Below are 22,408 nucleotides of genomic sequence, written 5' to 3'. Positions count from 1 at the left end.
AACCTGATGCAGGGACTAATCTCAGGACCCTGAGATCATGACCTGAGCCAAAACCAAATGTTGGATGCTCAATTGACTGAGCCCCTCAGGTGCCCCTCAGTTGACTGACTTCTCACATTCTTCCACAACCAATCAAGCTCTGACTCTTCTTCATTCAGTAGCCAGCAGATTTCTTTTTGAGCATTTAGTGTGTACTAGACATTATGTTAGACCCTGCAGACACAATGCTAAACCAAAGGAACTCAATCCCTCAAGTAGCTTACAGTTTTGTGGAAGGAGAAGAAACAGTATTCTGTGTTTAGTGCTGCAAGAAATTACATAGAGAGTATTATGTGATACATAGTTAGCAAAACCTAACTCCTTTACCTGTGTTCAAAAAAAGAAACTGTATATGAAGTTAAAGGGAGACTTGACATAACATGTCTATGCTAAAAGAATAGGGAAGGGATTTTGATATGAGATAACCAGGGAAGGTAGCCACTGAAAAGTGAATACAACTTTGAGCTCCACTAAGAAGAGTGTAGAATTCAGACTAGAAGAGGAAGAAGCACACTTTATCCCATACCCATATCAAGCTATTTTGCCATCATTTCTATTTACCTATGCTTCACCTTCACAGAAATGTGGAACAACTGCAATGCATGTTGAGAATGAGTGGTCAAGCCTTGTTAAGAAGAATTAATTTTAATCTGTAGAAGAGATATAATTGAATATACAATGACTTCAATATTCTAAATTAGACAGTTTATTGGGTAAAGGATCAAATTTATTGTGTGTTGCTTCAAAGGTTTCAAGCAGGACCCACAGTCTATATGATTATAGGAAGTGATATTTTAGTTCACATATGAAAGAGCTTTGTAATCATGAAAGTTCTTCTGTGAGCTCCTTATCCCTGGTCGTGTTATGGCAAGTGCAAGATGAGCCCCTGCCACGGCTGCTTGAATGAGACCAGACCAAGAGAGCAAGTTTCCCTTTATCTCTCTGAGTTTACGTGAAGTTTTTGTTGGTATTCAACTCATGAAAAAGCTCTTTGCAGACTTAAAGAAAGATAGACTTTGGAGAGATTAGCTAGTACCCCACAACGATAAATGATCCCCAAATGATTATACTAGCCCTTTTGAATATACCTAGTCCTTGTGAGTTTTAATTTAAAATGCAGAATTGTGGAAATACCAACTTGCATAACAGTAAACCACTTCACTGGAAAGGCAACTGGAGGTTATTATTAATTTTAAAAAATATTCCTCTTTTTTTCTGAGAATTTAATCTTTCTGTGTTCTGTTTATAAAATATGCTAAGTTCAACTCATTGGTGAAGTCAGAACAAATGCAGCACTTTTCCCCCGAAATGACCCTTTCACATTTGTGAAATTATTTTTTTAAATAAAGTGCTGTTATTTGAGAGTTGAAGTTAGCAGACAAGAGCTCAATATTTTTAAAAGGAATATTTCAATATTTGTTATTTTCAGAGAACTTCAGCCTGAAAGAACATGGAAATCCACAGAGCATCCCATGATCTGATTAGTAAAGTAAAATTTTTTTGGTTGGAACTAATGGTGGTGAGAAGTAGTAAGCTGATTTACAGCTCCACTTCTGATTTAGAAAAAGCCCAAGAGCCAATGCTACAGCCAAGTCTTCATATTGCAGAATACAGGCTTTATCCTGGGATCATCCTTAAAGCATAAACACTCTATCTCTCATTCTATAGTCAATCTCCAGGTTCCCCTCCTCTTCCTATTTCCATACTATTTCTAGAATTATCTTCTGGATTTATCAGCATTTTTCTGCTCCAGCCACATTCCTGCTCCACGGAAATGTTGTCTTTTTCCTAGCTTGGTGGTGTCTTTGGACACAGAATTCTATCCCATGGGTGTTTCCTGGGTATAACATAATACTACAAGGACTCTTTCCCTCCACTTCTTTTAGCTTAGTAGACAGCTCTTTATTGCATTTTAGATATAATCACATACAATTCCTCCAAAGCTGCAGGAAATTATAAACAAATCTTCACTAAGCTTCTAATTTTACTGTCTTACTGACATTCTGATAATGTGCGGTACAAGGTCAGCAGGTTCCTGGCTGTTTGAAATTGGAGGGTGTTTCTGCTGGCCATGTTCTCTGCGAGCTGGTGTCAGAGCAGAGAGAGGATGGGCCATGTTGGCAAGGGAGAGACAGTGGTGAGTTTGCATTCTCTGTCTGGGTGTAATGCAAGAAGGGATTTCTGCTCGGGGCCTAGAGCCCAACCAGAGAGCATCTCAGCCAGGAAACAACACAAAAGAGGACACAATACCAATTCTCATACCCTGAAGTCAAAGTTTGCAAGCTTGCTCATCAGGACTAACCAACTTATTCTCTTTGTTTTTTCATTTGTTCCCAGACTCTGAACAGTTCTTCCACAGAAATAATGCACCTAAAATATTCTTTGGCTTAAAGATAGGTGCGTAGGCAGTACTTTGGAAGGTATTGCTAAAGGAAAAGGGAGAATATAATTTCTTTACTTGGGACAGTTTGTTCCTAAAAGCCTTGGTGTGAGTCCCATCACCTAGATTCTCCTGCAGAATGTTATGTCCCGAAGCCTTGTGTTTTTCCAAATGCCTTCTGTCTCAAGATCAGGATGACGCTGAGAAAGGTGACTAGCTCCCAGAAGTTCTTTTTATATACCATCTGGGCAATGGCCAGCTGGTTTTCATGACAGAGTAGTTGGATGCATATTTCAGCCTGTAGCAAAGAAAAATTTTTCAAAGCCCCTCTGAATGAATCAGGTTCAAGTTTCAAGACTGCATAGGCCAGAACCTCAGGATATTCACACTAGGCAAACAGAAGACAGAAAGACATTCCCAGACTAGGCAGACCAAAGTGGGTTCCAAGAGCTTTACACAAAATGAGACAGCTATGTGTTGCATCCTAAGCAGGTAGAGTCCAGGAAGCTGGATATTTTTCAAAAATAGCATTAGAAGGTTGGTGATCTCTAGTCTAAGAGAGACCGTGTCAAAGAGAATGTAAAAGTAACTCAACCAGGAGGCAGAAAACAAAGTTAAGGGTCTGTGATCTTGGATAAGCCACAACAAAAATGGAACATAATTCCCTCCCATCTTTGCTCAGGCAGTTACTCTGAAGAAACAAATCAAGAGCAATGATAAATCATGCTACAGATCTCAGCTAGCCCAGGGTTTGGTCTTTACAGCTCTTGCATTCAAAAACCACTGTAAATCATACTATGTCCAACACCTAACTATGTGTTACATACTATAGAGAAATTTTCCCTTTCTGTATATAGCCTACAGAGTAGTCTAAAAACTTTAGATTTGGATAGTGGTCAGAGGCTAGTCAGAGGCCTATGGATGCACTTTCTCCTACTTCTTTGGAGTCTGTAGAGCACTTTCTTCTGCTATTTTCTTTCACCTGTATGTTCTATGACTCTCCCAGCCCCCAAACCCCAGTATGTCTTTTTCTTTATCTAATGACAGTCGTTCTGAATCTTAATGAGACATTAAACTATCTCCACATTTTCCCAACCACAAATTTTGGAACAATGAATTCACTTTTTGAAAGGTTGACATACATTTTCTGTGGTTAATTTACATCATGAGCAATATGTCAGCTACAAGGCAAGGAGCAAGAACTTCAGTTCTGGCACTGGGATGTCACTCTACTAATACTAAACTAGTTCACTAAATCAAAACTATTCCAAAATGGACAGCTCAGCAGGTTTAGAGATATGTCCAGAACAGTGGCATAAATTAACTTCCCAACTCCAGTCTGCACACTTCATTATAACATTCAAAAACCTTGCGTTGGAAAACCATTGTGAACCCTCTATGCCCAAGGTTTCGCACTAGGTACTGTACAGAAAACAAAGATAAATAAAAGAAACTCGAATTCCTCATCACCTATGCTCATTAGCATGAGTTAATTTCAACAGCCGGCTCTTAGAGACATCTTGTTTCCTGATCTTTGCCCAGAACATTCTGATGATTGCCATAGTCACATATCAGGACTTCTTCCTGACTTCTTCTTCTTTTTTTTAGTGTTAGTGCATTGTGCATTTTTTAAAATAATAATGTAAAGTCAAGTTCAATCAACTATACTAAAATTGAGAGTGAACTATTTGCCTTAAACTAAGGTTTAATCATATGTGTTCATAATGATGTTTCTGTGTATGCCATATGCCTGCATATTCTGTTGGTGTCATACTATGAGCTCTCCCTTTCCACTGCTGAACACTGAAATGCAGTAAAGATAATTGACTCACTGTAGTTGCAAAAGATATCAAAAGACCAGCACAACGAAAATATTTGTGAAGCAAATAAAGATTGTAAGTGTTCTATTTTAGTTATGTGTTGATTTCATGTATGTATTAATGTTACAAAGTTTGATATTTCTTAAAAGAAAGCAGACTGTTTTGGATAGCTTTTGAAGTGACCAGTGCTTCTCAGATATCCTTGTCCCCACCTCTTTATTTGTTACCTTTTTATTCCTTGGATAAAACTTTGATCTGATTGTGATTTTTGCCTAAGGCTTAATAAAATTCAATAGCTGTTAAACTTTACTTTTTTCCTTATATGCATTCTGAAATTATTGAAGATTTCATTCTCTATTAAAAGTAATCAGGGTTTTTGATATATCAATCAGTGCCTTGAATCTTAATATGAATGATAATTATGAAACAAGTGAATAAAATTTGTCCTTTGTATCTGTTCATTTTTCTTTGGTAAAATTGAGGGATGTGGGGGTTTTTCGGTTATTGTTTAAAGAAATTTAGCTTTATTTATTAAGTCATCAATTCTTCCTATGAGTAAAGCAGTCTGTTAATGTTATAGGACAAAAAGTTAACATTTTTCCTTGTCTTCATGATCAAGAGGCATGAATGGGTAGATTCATATGCAAATAATTTCCAAAATTGTGAGGGTAAAGGCAAGGACAGGACAGATGAGAGAAAGGGAACAAGGGAAAAGAAACAAAGATGAATCAGACAGTGTGGAGTGTGCAGGGGAGGATCCTGGCATCAATGTCATTCTGCCTATGAAACTCCCAACTCATTTTCAAATGGATTCACTGGTAATAGACTATGGGAATACTTGTAATTTCCATCACCGATCAATAATAATAGCTCACATTTTCTAAGAACTCACTGTGTCCCAGGTATTATCTCATTTCACTCACATTAGCCACTCTAAAAGATAGGTATATTAGTGCTATTTTATTGAGGTAAGTGAGCCCAAAGAGATAGATCAACCTGTGCATGATTATATAACCAACAAGTAGAGGAACAGGAATGAAATCACTGTCAGTTTAGTGCTGGAGCGCATGTCCTGAACTTTCCCCCTCATACTCAGTGGTGGCATGTAGGTAGAAATGTCTTCTGCATTTGAGATAGACAACACTCTGTCCTACAACAGACTGTCCTATGAAGAGGGTTCCTATGTCGAGAGCAAGTGGATATGTTGGGCTAACATATTACATAATATATTTCTTCTCATGAGAAAAAAGCAAAGTTCATGTTAGTTAAAGAAAATGTTTGTAGCATTCTTTTTCTTAAAGATTTTGTTTGTTTGTTTGTTTATTTATAGCGCAAGCTGTGGGAGGGACAGATGAAGGGGGAGAGAAATAATCTCAACAGACTCCTCGCTGAGCATGCAGCCGGAGGAAGGGCTTGATCTCAGGACTTTGAGATCATGACCTCAGCCAAAATCAAAAGTGGGAGGCTAACTGACTAAGCCACCCAGGCACCCCTATTTTGTAACATTCTTAACTAAATGTTACATTCTTATCTTTTTGTTCTCAACTAAATATGGAAATTGGACACCGGTGACTTTTGGTTGACAAACCAGATTGACAAACAACTTGAACTCTTTTAACTTTTCGTCTTCAGGAGTAAAATGGGGAAAAACCACCTGAAAGGTAGTTCTGGGATTTGATCAGATTATGTAGGCTGCATAATGGGTTGTTTTTAAGGCAATTGTGCCAGTAAAGTACCTAAGGAAGCTAATAGTAGGTACCCACACTGAATTTATATTTTAGCTTTTTTTCCCAGTGATATTGGATGAAATTAGGAATTTTTAATGAATTTTGAACTTTAGGCATTGCACTTAGAAAGACAACTAATTTCCTGACCACTTATCACATCAGTCTCCCTAAACTCAGGCCAACATAGCTCTGGCTCTGTTTACAGCCATATCACATTAAAACACAGATCTAATTTGCAAATTATTATCACCCCTAGACTCCAGATTTCTTTTATCCCCCTGCCTGGAAAAAAAAAATTCATACCATTTCTTCCATATTCAGTCATTTACATTTATGAAGGCCAAGTTTCTTTTTATGTAGACAGTTTTAACTTCTTTGGATTATATTTCTGGTGTCCCTGGTGTTTGGTTCTCCTCCCAAGCTAGGATCGTCTTAAAATTTTATGAATATGTTTTGAGATCTGCATCTTCCCTCAACACATTAATAAAAATATTGAATTAGAAAGAACCTTGCACATATCCCTATAGTAACTCACTACAGCTCACCAGTTCAACAAGATTTCCACAAGAATTTACTCAATTCGCTTCAACACACAACTGTGAGGGCTTTCTGTATGTCAAGAGCTGGAGGTAAAAAATTGGATAAGCCTGCATTCCCAGTTTTCAAAGACTTCACATGTGAATTATCATGTGAAACCATTTCGTGTCTGAGAAACATCATATAACTTATTGATCATTGCAATGGTGGGAGATCCAGCAAAATTTAAAAAGATAAAGAATCACTGTTAGTTCACCATATATGGTGATTATTGGGGAATTATTAGGTAACTGTTGTGTATGATTTGTAGACAAATTCAGAGTCAAAGAAGCAAACAATTTTTGAAACAGGGTTAAAAAACTACAGAGAACTATTCATCTGGTATCTCAAAAGCTCAGCAAGATGGCTACTGTCTGAACATGATCACAAAGTGAGTTAGCCAAACAACCAGCAGTACTGCATCAGCTCCTCCCACTGCTCTGCACTGCCTTGCAAATTATATCTGTGTTATGCACGTCATCTTCCTCTGGAAGGTAAGTTCCTCAAGGACAGAGTTTCTATCCCAAGTAGATTTAGGGTAAGTCTTATCATAGTTTCAGTCTTACATATATGACAAGATAATCACCATTTGTGGTACATATACACGATGGAGTATTATGCCTCCATCAGAAAGGATCAATACCCAACTTTTGTATCAACATGGACGGGACTGGAAGAGATTATGCTGAGCGAAATAAGTCAAGCAGAGAGTCAAGTATCATATGGTTTCACTTATTTGTGGAGCATAACAAAGAACATGGAGGACATGGGGAGATGGAGAGGAGAAGGGAGTTGTGGGAAATTGGAAGGGGAGATGAACCATAAGAGACTATGGACTCTGAAAAACAACCTGAGGGTTTTGAAGGGGCGGGGGGTGGGAGGTTGGGGAACCAGGTGGAGGGTAATAGAGAGGACACGTATTGCATGGAGCACTGGGTGTGGTGCAAAAACAATGAGTACTGTTACGCTGAAAATAAATAAATAAATTTTAAAAAATAAAAATTAAAATAATAAAAAAAAGATAATCACCATTTGATATTTAACAGTAAATATCATTACTCCTATCCATGCTCTTGAGGTTACTTATGTCTATGACATCTGTTGGTGCAAATACTATACAATGCTGTCCTACCACACATCTCTTCCCAACTCTGTGGTGAGTTGAGGGATACCACATTGGCAGGTTGAAATAAGCCATGGTGGGAGCATTTACACCATGGGTGTGGGCAAAATAGGGCTTCTCCCTCCCATCCCCTCCCACCCCATGCCCTGGAGAGCTGGTTGTTACCATACTTGCCAGCACATCCTCACTGTGTGCACACATTGGTTATACAGGTTGGTAAGACAAAACATCAGGTTTTTTCAGATGATGGACTCCAGTCATATTCACTGCCTCACTAAGACTACACAAAGAGGAAAGAGATGATGCCCAAAATGAAATCAGAGTAGTATTAGGAAGGATGAAATGAGTGGTTCACACACAAAAAAGGTTTCCTGGCCCAAATCTAAGCTATACTGAGCTCCAGACTCATATGTCCAAGCCACCTCCTTTACTTGTCCACCTGAATATCTAAAAGGAATCTCAAACTTAATATTAACTTAAAATTTTAAAAATAAATATGTTCTTGCCATTTCCCTTTTCTGCTCCCAGACTTTCCCATCATCAGAAAATGGAATGATTTTTTTTAAACTAAAAACAAGAGAATCATTCATTTTCTTTCCTTTTCTTTCCGAGATTCCCAAACTCTCCACATTCAACCAAGTTGCAAGTTCTGTTGGTCCCACCTAGAAGTTCATATCTAGAATTTTTCTACTTCCCTCCATCTCTGCTTCCATCAACCTGGACCAAGTCTGCAGCATTGACAGTTCAGCCTACATCAACAGACTGGAAATGTGGGTCTGTTTTCCATAATTACTGGGTGAATAAGCAACAAGAACTTTCAATGGGGCATTGGAAATTACTCAGTATTGTGAAATTCACATCAACACTTCATTTTTGTGTCTAAAATAAAATAATACATTTACTTTTTTCCAATCTTTTCATACAACCCAGAGTGTACATGATTAAAAGGAGAACAATATATTTAAAATCACATGATAATACAAGTTTCCTAGTTCCATAAATATCTTGATCTATTGACCTGTTATGTTTTTATATTTAAAAATAGTTTTTGTACATAGTTTTTGACTGGAGATATTTAAAAAATTATATCAGAACTCTTTTTCATCCATTTACATTACAATCTCTGAGACTATGGACAGGTTACTTCATTGCACACTAATTCCTAATATTAGGAAAGTAAATGAGATGTGAGTCAAATGTCCAGTTCAGTTCTTGGGAAATAGTGAGCACCTAATAAATAATTGTCATTAGTATTCTTTTTTTTTTTGGTTTGTTTTAATTTTCTATATTTCTTGATAATACAATACAAAGTGTTCTAATGAAGAGAATGACTTCATTTAGTATTCATATCAGAATGCTTAGAATTTGCTTTTCAAATGTCCATATAGCTCTTCTGTAAAAGCATTTATATAGTGGACAACCTAGTCTACACTCTTCTGCAAAAATCAAACCATGAGTAAATTCGTCAGCAAAGTCTCTACCTTGTGAGATCATTGAGGTAGATGTTTTCAGAAGACTATTTTGGGGTCACTTACAATGGCTGGAGTATTGTCCAAATGAAGCCAAGCCACAGTCCTCACAGGTCTGATGCACAAGGCAGTCAAACTGTAGATACAACTGCTACAGGAGTACCCAAAGGCCTTTTGGAGTTATGTCCCTGATGAATCATGGGCTCTATGTAGCAATAGAATTGGGGACTCATGAGTGCCAGAGGAAATTAGAAGAAGTAAGTAAAAGTTGGGAAGGGAATAAGAGCTGTGTGGTGTTCAAATAGCCACCAAACACCTACCTACGGTTTCTAAAAATTCTGCTCACAGGGATAATAGCTTCGTATTTATGTATGATTTTCATAAAGATAAATCTATTCAATTTGACGTAAAGTAGGCTTCATTCAGAAATTATGTGCTTCAATACTGTTTTATAAAAGTGATTGCACTGATTTGCTAAAGCTGGCTCACAATTTATAAAGTGCTTCTTAATTTAACATGCCTACTGTTGTAATTATGACCAGGCTGAGAAATCTCACAGTGAGTGTATGTACATATCAAAAGTTAGAGTGTTCCATGAAGAATAATAAACCAATCTAACCTTTCCATATTAACTGAAATCTTTCTCAACACAAGTTGACGGTCAGCTTTTGCCTGTTTTCCAAACAAAACCATTAATGTTTTCTCTTTTGCTGGCCACTGACATTGCAACTTTTATTTCTAGGCTCAGCTTCATTCTTCTGGATCCTACATATTTCAGAAAAGTCCATCCATACCCTTAGTCATCTAAGAAGCTACAAACACAATGATTTCACTGTTATTATTACATATTACAGCACTGCATTAGATTTGACTGTTACAGGCTGCAATCCTTCCCCCTCCATGCACGTTTTCTTTCTCTAAGCATGTCATCTGTCATGGGTTCTGGGTTTGCCCCTCATAGCTACCATTTTTCTCTTGGAGTTTCAAGGTTCCGTATCATTTACAATGCCAGGTTACCCTTACTATGCACAAGTTTTGTTTGGTATTATGCACTAGCATTTAATGCCTATTTTTTTCCTCGTAAGTGGTTTCAAAGATAGTATATTTGTCTTCTGAAAAAGAACAAACTCAATTCTCTAATGCAGTTACCATGCCAGCTCAGCGTATCCCGAGGCTGCTCTGGCAAAGGGCTGTAAAAGATCGGTATTGATATTCTGTGGCATTCCAATTGTCAAGCTCCCAACAGGAGGAAGAGCATTCAGACAATCTGGCCATGCAGCAGCTAATTACACTATTATAAACTAAATTTACAACAGGTAACTTATAGGCTATGAATTGACAACACCCAAGCTCTTTGATTATTTTCCCATAAATTGAGGGGCAAATGTAGCACTCACTACAGACCACGTCGATGCCGATTTTTAGAACAAATTACAGTCCTATACAAATGTCATGATCCCACCTACAACTTCTCGGTGCTTATTTATTTTCATTATTTCTTTCAACTCATATCTAGTGTACTGCCTGTGTTCTCCTGTAATTTGTATTTTTATATGTTTTTCTTTTCTTTTCTTTTTTTTACTAATTTTTTAAATTTGCATTTAGTTGAGCCACAATGTTAGTTAGTTTCCGGGGTACAAGATCGTGATTCGACAAGTTTAAACATAATGCTGGGCTCACCACAACTGTAGCCACCATCTGTCACCCTACAATGCCATTACAATATCTCTTCCATGATTTTTAAGCTGGAGACTCTGTAGAGTCATCAGAATACAACAAAGGGGATGGCACAATAACACAACGCTAAAAGACTTGGGGCTTCCTTCCATGGAACGTCCTATACTTCTAAGGGTGGAGGGCAGAACTAGTCTTTAAATATGAAATGGGTTTTGCATATTTTTGTCCTTTAAAACTTATTAGGCATCTAGGGAAATGTGTGCTTTATATTCAGGCGTGATCCATGTGTCATTGACGGCAAAGATCCAGCGTGCTATGGAAATTTTCTGGTGTGTGTTATAAGCTGTTGTTTGCCATCTTGGCTGGATAATCCTGCCTCATTTATTGGAGGGCCATTTCAGCTGCACTGTCAACAGCAGAGGAGTATCAGGTCACCTTTGCCTAGAATATTATGTAAAAGCTGTCAAATGGTTCAGGATTATAGGCACATTAAATGTTCCAAAAGATTTTAGGCATATCAATATTAGTGAAGAATTAATGTCAAGTTTGTCATCATTCTGCCTGAGATTTCTTCACACTCATGCTAAGATCTTGTAATAGTATGACAAAAATTTTATTAGAGCTGGTTCTTTGTGTAAGAGGAACAGATGTTGGCAGGTTTATCTGGTTGCTCTTATAAATGTTGGAACAAGCACATTTAAAAATAAAAAATGGCGTAATCTGTCTTATTATCTTTCAGAATTAAATACTCACTCCCTTTATTTCCCAGCCATATAATCCTGGTGTATCAACACAGAGTTTTCACATTTGGAGAACCAGTTTATTAAAAGCCACAATAAATTTAATAAGGAATTTTTCATTATGATACCCGTTATAAAAAGCACAGCTCCAGAGCAAGACTACAGCAGCTCATTTCGGAGTGTATTTACTTTTAAGTTCTGAACATTTTATTATCACATTAAGGAGACAATTGCTCCTACTTATTATACATTATGAATGCAGTGGGCATGAGCAGACAAACAGATATTGGCAGCCTCGACACCTTTCAAAGGAACAAATTGTATTTTTGAAAGGCATTTCAAGGCGAGCACATCTCTTCAGCGACTAACGTTGAGTTATTGCTGTAGCAATATTTCCACACCTCTTGGATTGGATCTCACACTTTCACCAGTTTTTCAAAAAGAAAGCAGCTAAGAGGTTGATTTGTAATAAGGAAGTCTTCATGATGAAGGTCGCCCTTCATGTTGCAAGAGGCAGGTGCATCTTTTCTTCCTCACGGCTAGCCCTACGATCTTTTCCTCTGATCCCCCCTACTTCCCTTCCCCAGACCATTACCTGCATCCTTTTTTTTTGAAGTTCTCCACTTTAAAAAAAAAAAAGATTTTTTCAGTGTTCCAAAATTCGTTGTTTATGCACCACACCCAGTGCTCCATGCAATATGCGCCCTCCTTAATACCCACCATCAGCTTGCGTCCTTACCGTTCTCTGCATTTAGGGCATTGAACTCTTCCTAGTTATAGGGAGTATCCAAGATTGAATCCTGATGGTTTTTAGACATCAGATCTTTCATAGCAGTACGAAATCCTACATCTTTCCATGGTTCATTCTGAATTTTGCAGAACAATGTAGATGGAAAAAAAGTATGTCTGGAGTCAAAGCTTATTTTCTTGCTTACATTTCAGGTTTTAGACTTCAAAGTTTATTAGTTATGTCAATCAACAGTACTGTGTTACAAAATAAGCTAGAGAGATGGTATAATGAATGCACTTGGCTCGGGCAGGAATCTTCCTTAAGTGCAGAAGCAGCTCCAAGCCCACGGAGGACCTGGGAGACATTTGGAATGCCCGGATATCGTAAATGTTCAAACAGATCGGTTGTTAAAAACAAAAATATCAACAATCAATTTTTCTAAATATAGGCATATTTTTGATATTTTATTTACCTTTCTAAAATTAATTTGCCTTGGGGCGCCTGGGTGGCTCAGCAGGTTAAAACCACTGCCTTCGGCTCAGGTCATGATCCCAGATTTCTGGGATCGAGCCCCGCATCGGGCTCTCTGCTTGATGGGGAGCCTGTTTCTCTTCCTCTCTCTCTCTGCCTGCCTCTGCCTACTTGTGATCTCTGTCTGTCAAATAAATAAATAAAATCTTTAAAAAAAATAATAAAATTAATTTGCCTTTTTTTTTTTTTAAGGAAACACTTGAACCTTCATTTTAGAGCCAACTATTTAAGAGATTTGGAATGCATTTCTCCAGATGGAAGCAGAGCCCTGAGGGGATGGTGGCTTGGCTAATGGGAAAGAGGAGAAGGAAGAGATGACTTTGGAGCCTGTGTCATGTCTCAGGCATCACAGGTCAGAGGAGGGGCCAAGACAAGAGCAATTAGCAGGCTGGGCCCAGGAAGAAGGGGAAGGATCACAGCATGGCCATAAAACGTATCATCCAATCACATGTTCTTTCTTGCTACTTAGTCCTTGTGCTTGGATGTATATTCCCTAACAAGCTCCTTAAGCTATGATTTTACTACAATAAGTAAGGGAATAAAAGTGTTTGCTTTTTCACACTTCATTTTAAGCATCTAAGATTATCCTTTCTTAGATTAGATTTAGGTGTTGTATAAAGAGCGCTGGTCTGGAAGTCAGGAGACCTTTGTCTGTTGCTGTTTTCCTGGGTATCAGAGAGCTGAGACCTGAGCTCCCTGGCCTTCTGTTGCCTTCCAGGGAGAATGGAGAAAGGTCCTGTCCAGCAGCTCTGATCCGTGATTGTGGTGTCAGACAGCATGCTCATGAATTAGCACTAAATGTAAATACGTTAAAAAATATTATTTTTCAGGGTGCCTGGGTGGCTCAGTGGGTTAAAGCCTCTGCCTTCGGCTCAGGTCATGATCCCAGGGCCCTGGGATGGAGCCCCACATCAGGTTCTCTGCTCCTCAGGGAGCCTGCTTCCTCCTCTCTCTCTGCCTGCCTCTCTGCCTAATTGCGATTTCTCTCTGTCAAATAAATAAAATATTTTTTAAAAATATTATTTTTCAATTCAAATCTGCCATCTTTTAAAGGATAGCGTCACAAGTGCCTTTTTTTTTATTTATTTTTTCAGCGTAACAGTATTCATTGTTTTTGCACAACACCCAGTGCTCCATGCAATACGTGACCTCCCTATTACCCACCACCTGTCACAAGTGCTTTTGCTGCAATTTTACCCTGATTCCTTAAAAAAATTCAGTAAACATTTACAGATAGCTGATCAATAAATGGAACATTGGCCCATTCCTGTAAACGGAAGTCTATAGGGACAGAGACCACTAGAGTCCATAGCTCCCCAATTGCCTAGACTAGGAAATTTTATACCCTCTTCTGGAAAATGGAAGCAAGAGAAACCTCAATTCCCCTTCCCCTGGAATCCAGGATATGGTGAGGAAAAAATTCCATGGTAATTTTGGTTGTGAAAATTAATAAACCCAGCATGATGACAAGTGCCTTACGAACAATGGAGACAAGTTAGAAGTTCAGGTTCTTCTCCAGTGCAACTACTCTTCATCAGAGGTATTCGTGCCTATGAACTGCTTTTGATATCCACAGTTGTCGTCTGTTTCTGCTGGAATGATGTCAGATATGATAATAAAAATAAGCCTGGACTCCCGTAGGCGAGAGGCTTTGGGATTCTTGCTGGCTTGAGAGATGTGTGGGGTTTTTGAGACTGTCTTTTTGTAGTTGTTTTTCCACTGCCGGCTGGCAGAGGCTCTCCTGAGAGCTCTGAGGGTCACCTGCCCCTTGGACACACGGTGGTAACCTCACAAGGTCAGCCTTGTGAAATTTGAAGGGAATGGTTTCCCTAGCAGTGCTGACAGTTCATTGTGGCCATAAAAAGGCTAAGATCAGAAGAAATTCCCCACATCCAAGCCCACTTAACTGCCCAGCAAGAAAGGAATCAGAGCATTCATAGCAGCAAAGAAATGCCTGCTTGATTTTAACACAGGGAGAGGAGCTTTCGTAGGTGGATTTTTTTCCACAGGTCTTAGTGAACCTTTGTACCTTGTTTTCTCCTTTGGGCTTCAATTTTTCTTTGTTCAGATTCACAGTTTCTCTTTCTCTGTTCAAACTCTTTTCCTGGAACTCCTGATAAACATGATGCATGAGACCACTAGGATATCTTCCGTCTCCTTCCCCAACAAAAGTTAAAACAATGGGAGGAAATGTGCCCTGAGAAGGAGAAAGCAAGTGTCTCCAAACTGCAAACTCTTCCTCAGTCTTTTTTTTTTTTTTTTTGGTCCTAAATATTATAAGAAAATCAGAAGTAATTTTTGATGTTCCTCATGCTTTCTGCAGAAATAGAAAGTCATAGGGATTTGGCATTTGTCTTATAAGCTGCTCCTATGGTAATCTTAATATCCAGAACCATAGGAAAGGTCCCTTTTCTATGCTGCACCTCAAGTCAGGTAATACTGTTGTTGCTGCTGCTGCTGTTGTTATTATATTATTATTATTATGTTGTTGTTATTATTATGTATATTAATACATATAGTGCTATATGTGAGGAAGCATTTTAAATGCCTTTACTTATTTAACCCTCACAATACTATGAGGTCAGTAGCATACTTATTCTCATTTTACAGATATGAAAACTGAGGTGTAACGAGGTTAAATGACTTCCCAGAACTCATAAGCTATTTTATAATAGCATGTTCACTCTTAAGCACTATGCTTAGATTATACTTGTGTGTTCTCATTTTCTTCCTTCTGAAATGCACAGCCCTTGAGTTGAGCATCTAAAAACAAACAAAAGATCTCAAGGAGTCGTTCCTGAACATTTAGCATTTAAAAGGTAGGCTGGTAACACTATTTGTAGACTGCTAAAAGTAGGGTAACTAGACACCTGTTGGTTTAAAAAAGTCCTACTTTATATCTAATCTCTCAAGCCCTTTTCAGTCTCAAAAGTGTACTGATTCACACAAATTATATAGCTATGCTTAATTGAAGCAAAGATTGCATTTGGAAGAATGAAGAGTAAACTACAGCTTGGATTACTGAACCTAACTGTTTCTAGAAATGGGACTTTTGGGAGCTTTGCCAATGTCGAATTCTGAGTTCAGGTTTGAAACCAGACAAATTTCTATCATATGGAAGGTGTGTAATCTTAAAAGACTGTTAGATTGCAGGTGATTGCCAAGTTCTCTTTGGGGAGATGAGGTTTTCTCCCCAAATTGATTTAAGGAGGATCACTAAAGGGAGGAGGTATTTTGTGCTTACTGTGTCTCCTTTCTTAAGGAAGGATGAGTGGTTGACTGAGGAGAAGTAAGTGACTCGATGGCAAAGAATAGGAAGCTGCTTCGGGATGAACAAGGGAACAGAAGCAAGGAAAACAAACATCATCCTGGAAATACATAGGAGAGGGTGGGGCAGGGACTTGAATCCTCATGTGGGTGATTTGGATTTAATATGAAGGACAAGAAGTTCAGAGGAAAATTTGAAGGCCAAGAATGGTTGAAATTGAAGGGTCAGATGGTCAGAAATGTGGACATCTTTAGGAATTTATGTGCTGCTTTTCCACAATTAACTAAATTGTGTTAACAGTCTCTGAATGCATTGCTAAGGCAAAACCTGCATTAAAAATTAAGCTGCAGAATTTGAAGAAAAATGGACATTGATAGTATCCTTAAAAGGTAATAAATAATATGGGCAAAGGGATTAGAGATCATTGACTGGGCTTCTGAGTGAGGATTTTAGATGTTATTAAGATCAGTGTGGAGTGATGGTATCTCTAGAGTGATGAACTAATAGACTTGTATTATTTTCTCACTTTTAGATTTTCTGTCTCTCCTGATCAAAGTAGTAATTTATAATGGGTAAAAGACTTCTGAGAGAGAAGTATTAAAAAAAAAAAGGCTCATTGCATATTTTAAGTAGACCTCACCTCCCTCTGCAATGTTTATTGATCAATACTTTCCACTCCTCCTATGCTACCCCCCCCATGTAAATCAAGTTGACCACTATTTTAGCCTTGCTTCCCTAAATAGCATAGACTGAGGTGAGGCTAAAGTCATCAATGCTTTTGAGGGGAGTGAGATCCCAAGGCTGCAAGAGTGAGGGAAAAGGGAACAAGTAATGGAAAAGTGGGAGGGTGATACAGGGTGATACAGAACTGTGTTGGCCAGACACTGCTTTGGGATGTTTCTAGACAGGATGCATGGAAAAGCCATGACTCAGAAAAGTCCATTAGAAGGCATTTATCTAAAGGATTATTCTGGTGTTGTCTCCCATTGATCTGTTTGTCTCATGAGGTGTCAACTTCCCACATTTTGGGGTTGCATCACTAGACCCTTTTGGAAGTCATTGCATATGGTGCTTCCTCTAGCCCAGAACTCCTTGGAGGACCCAAAGGCTCTATGCATGTAGATAAACTGCCTAAGGGAACAGAATCTGTGAGCACAGAGGGAGTCCGTGGCTTTGAGGTAAGCTCAACTGGGCAGCCATCCAAGCTCTAGGTGACAGACAGTGTTGAGGGAATATGAGGACGCATTTTGGGTATGTAGATACAACTCATACCTCTGTTCTCCCACTGTAGATTCTACCTGAGTATCTGTAGTGCTTTCTTATGCATTTGCTGCTTCTGGCACAACTCTGAGCCTGTGAGAGCAATACCTTGACTCTCTGTACCTGTAGGTGTTAGCACCACACCTTGCCCATAAGAATAGCTTGTATAGGGGCGCCTGGGTGGCTCAGTGGTTTAAGCCTCTGCCTTCGGCTGAGGTCATGATCTCAGGGTCCTGGGATCGAGTCCCGCATCAGGCTCTCTGCTCAGCAGGGAACCTGCTTCCCTCTCACTCTCTCTGCCTGCCTCTCTGCCTACTTGTGATCTCTCTCTGTCAAATAAATAAATAAAATCTTAAAAAAAAAAAGAATAGCTTGTATAATACAAGAATAAAAGAATGAGGTTATATACTGTCCTTCTCTAAAATCCAAATGCCAAGCCCCCAGATAAGATCTCAAATTCTTATACATTCCAGACACTAGAAATTCACAGCTGAAGAGTAGCCACTAGGTCTCTGTAAATCCTCTGGTAATTTAAGCTCATTAAACAAAACAGAAGAAAACTCAGAACATCTCATATTGATTTTTATAAAAAGTCAATCTAGCTCTAGCTCTAAGTTCTTAAACTTCAGATAGGGACTAACGGAAGCAACTTTGACATGCTATGCTGAAAAAAGTTACCTGGTTTTTTAAACTTCATTACATTAAAATTTGGAGATAATGACTAACCATTATTTTTTAAATGAATTCATTGTTTATAATTACTTTTCACAGTTTCTTATTTTACAAAATAAATAAACCAAGGTTAAATAGTTTGCCCAACAGTGCAAAGGTAGAAATGGAGGAATTGCCATAAAATGTTGATTAATCAGTATCTCTTCTACAAAAGCACATGGCAACTAGCAGGAGAAGTTGTACCCATCCCAAGATCACACCTGTTGCCTGATACCTCAATACAAATCCATAATGTGCTGTTTTAACACATACATGGCAGATAATAAATTTAGAAAGTGGTAATAACAAGGCTGGGGAGAACTAGCTAGAGGGACTGGTTTAAGAGAAAGCTACCACAGCCAGATACATGAAGAAATAATGAAACCCGGGACAGATAGAAGTATTGGGAGCAATACAACCCACATAGCATATCTCAGAATAGAAGCTTTCCATTTCGTCTTTGCAGTTTTTCTACACAAATACTGAACTTAAAATTAATTTGTATGTTTCTGAGGCTACAAACACTCAGACATGGTAAAACAATTGGTGTGCCCAATAAGATGGAGTCTTGTAATCTATTTCAAAAGAAAATTCTTGTTGTGGGTCTGAAATGATACCACGGTGAGCAGATACTCATTTCAGAAATCTCTATACCCCAAACATGGAGAAAGTTAATAATATTAAGATATTAAAAGGGAAATGAAGGCAAATCTTCCACTTTACTCCTGAAAGTACATTCAGAAGTAGCTGTTGCTGGTCAGTATTATTCTATGCAGACCAAGATTTTAAGAAAAAGAATAATTGGCTTTAAAGGATTCAGTTATAATTTGATATCCCTGCTGTACATATACAGGAATACATATTCTTTTTCAGTTCTGAGCAGAACACCTTTATCTAGCTCAGTGATAAAACACATGGTGCCTTGTGGACCAGAAATGTCTGCACTGAGGGCATTAGCAAGTTCCATGGACCAGTTTCTCTCTTAAATGCACATGAATTCACATGTCATCAGACCTGAAAACTGAGGTGTTCAGAATCTTTGTTCTTTTGTTTTCTTTCTAGTATCATCAAAAGGAAAAAAAATTCCACTTTAGTCTATGAAAGACAAGGAGGTAAAAACAGATATAATTAAAATCTTGCCCAACTTAAGGATAGTTAAACACTGAAGATTCGAATAAAACACCAACTGGCAAGTGAATGAATTTCAAATTTGGGCAAGTTTTTTTGAATTTTAGACTATTAGCATGCAGTCACAGTGACACTTTGTGTTCACTGTTAGGGAATGCAGTCTGGTAAAGAGCTAGATGGATGGGACCATAAGGCCTTGTACGGGGGAATATTGTTACAAGACCCATCTTTGGGAGAGCCAAGGAGAAAATGAGAAAGAGAGTGAATGGAAATGAAACACGTAAGCTCAGTCTGACTAGAATAACATGAACAGGATGTGTCCTCAACACATGAAGAGTGTGTCTTTCCAAATTGACCAATATACTTTGTGTTGTCTAACAAAATGTTCTCTCTCTCCTTTTTAAGTTGATTGATCTAAAAACCTCTATAAAATTTCTGTTCTACATCATTTTCAGGTTATGTCAATTGTTTGTTAAAACTGCAATGGTTTATGGGACTTACGCTCTGAAATAAAGCCAGACTGAAATTTATTTGTATTCAAAATGGATTTTTCCCCCAAAATGACATGATTCTACTTATATTTGATGAAGTACATGGTAATAAGTTTCAATGACTACTGGTGAAAGAGAGAACATTTTGACTCTAAATATATAAATGTAATGACACAGGGATTGGTTAAGAATATTTAGTTTTTTTAAATGTAAAAATGATATTTTCTTTGGATACTGTCATTACCTTTATAAGAGTTGTATAATATAGATTTAGAGAAAAAATTAATTTTAAACCAAGTAGTTTGAAAAGAAATGTCAAAATCTTTCAACAATTAAATAATTCATTGCATTGAACTAGGTTTTAATGCAAAGCATTAATATACTTAGATATCAAATACTTAACTAATCTGTGCTGAGAAAGGAACACAAGTTATTTGGGGTGAAAACCCATAAGCCAAGGGACAGCTAGAGTATCTGTGGCATCACTCCCAAGTGCCTTGCACTATCTTGTCTAAATACAATTTGGAAATATTCGAGAAATAGGAACCATCTAGGTAGCTAACTAGTGATACTTGATAACTCTTGATAGAAACTTTGAACTCATATACATATATATGTGTGTTTGTATGTGTTTGTGTGTACATATACATATATACACAAATATATTTAAGTACAGTACTTATATATAAAATGTATTTTAAATTAATTTGTATCTATGTAGAGTGAGTCAATTGTGGAGTTGAGCAGAAATGGCGTGTTAGAAACAAAAGAATTTTTATGTAGTGAAATATGTCGATTGACCATTCCATATTCATTAAAATAATTAATTGACTGCTTTCTCCTTTAGCTTAAATCTACACCAATTTTTAAAACTTGTAATTGAAGCCAGATGATTTAGAAAATTTACCCCCAATCTGGCAGCTGATAAGGGGTAGAGCAAAGATTCAAACCCAGAGCCAATAGCATACCCTTTTCCAGGACACTATTATTGGTACACTTCCTAATTTACTTAGATTATGTCTAAGAAATTGTATACAATTAATTTTTGTAAACTAAGTATCTCCTTGTCAGTGAATTCACTTGGATTGGGAATAATCTTCATACAGTTCCCTAAACTGTGTAATTTCCAACTAACCATAAATATTCACGGATTCACAGTGATTTCCCAAAGAAAGAGATACTTATTATTACATGAATGTGTTCCTTTGCACCAAGTAGTCAGTAAGTTTAAGATTACTGAACAAACATGAAATAATAAGATTATCAAACAAAACAAATGGCTAAAAATCCATTATTGGTAAAACTATATAGTTGTGTCTTCTTAAGCTCAGCAAACATCAACTTCATACTAAGAAGTGAAAAGTTTAGAGGGGGAGGACATGTAGCTTATGTTAGCTTCCTGTTGCTGACGTAACAAATTACCACAAAGTTAGTGACTTATATAGCAACACAGATATATTATCTTATAGTTCTGGAGGTCTGAGTCTCAAATATGCCAAGAAGACAGAGTTCTTTCAGAGGCTCCAGAGAAGAACCCTTTTCATTGCTTTTTTTTTTTTTTTTTTGGATTCTAGAGTTTGCCTACAGTCCCTGACTCAAGGGCCCCTTCTCTATCTTCAAAGTCAGCAGCACAGCATCTTCTCTCCTCTCTGACCTCTGCTTCCTTCCTTATGTCTTCTCTCTGACTCTAACTCTACTGCCTCCCTCTGATAAGGCCCCTTGTGACTACCTTGCACCCCCTCCATGACAATCCAGGATAATATTCCCATCTCAAGACCCCTAACTGACTCACGTCCCAAGTCCACTTGCCACGTAAGTCAACATATTTGCAGGTTTGGGGAATTAGGATGTGGACATCTTTGGAAGGCTATTGTTCAGTCCACCACAGTATCTAAGATAAACTTTCTGTTTCTGTATTTTGTCACTGACTGGTGGGCACAGCTTTGATTCCATAAGAAAATTGACATGGCAATGGTCCTCATTAATATGGTCATGCCAGAAAACAAAAAGAAGAAGAAGAAGAAGAACTGAAATTTTAGGAGGATCTATCATTGGTGTAAACTATTGGAGGGCAAAGAGGGTTCTATCAATAATGACATGCAGCGACTGGACTGAACAGATAGTCCCAGGCAAATTGATCACACTGTCTGTGAGGGCAACTCTAACGATGTAATTTCTTTCTGCACATTATTGGATGCAAACAAATCATATTGCACATATTTTCCGAACAAGGCAGAATCCTAGAAGAACAATTGCTGTAATTTTGTGAGTAGAACAGAAACAATCAAGCATAAAACCAAAAAACCCAAGATACTTAAATCTTATAAGAGAAAGGGGCAAAATGAAAATGACAGATGTGTTTTAAAGTATTTTTGTTACTGAGTGCAGGAAGGAAGCTCTAAATAACTACAAACAAGCTTAGCAGAAATCAGCCCGATCATCATTGCTACCGCTCTTCCTCACCATCACCTCTACTCCTGAAAACTTAGCACCTGCTAGAAACTGCTATGTTCTTTACAAACATTATCTCATGTAATTATCAGAAAAGTTATATAATAATCTGCAATGCCCATAATTACATAAGAAGAAACTGAGGTTCAAAAATATTATGTAATTTTTCAATATCAGCTCAGAAATGGCACAATTGAGACTGGAAACTAGGTAATTTTGTTTCTAAAGCTTTTTACTAAAATGTCCAAAGAAAAATAAAAAAAAAGAATAAAAAATAAAATATCCAA

Source organism: Meles meles, chromosome 14, assembly GCF_922984935.1.
Source record: "Meles meles chromosome 14, mMelMel3.1 paternal haplotype, whole genome shotgun sequence".
Taxonomy (NCBI): Eukaryota; Metazoa; Chordata; class Mammalia; order Carnivora; family Mustelidae; genus Meles; species Meles meles.
This window is presented reverse-complemented; position numbering follows the sequence as displayed.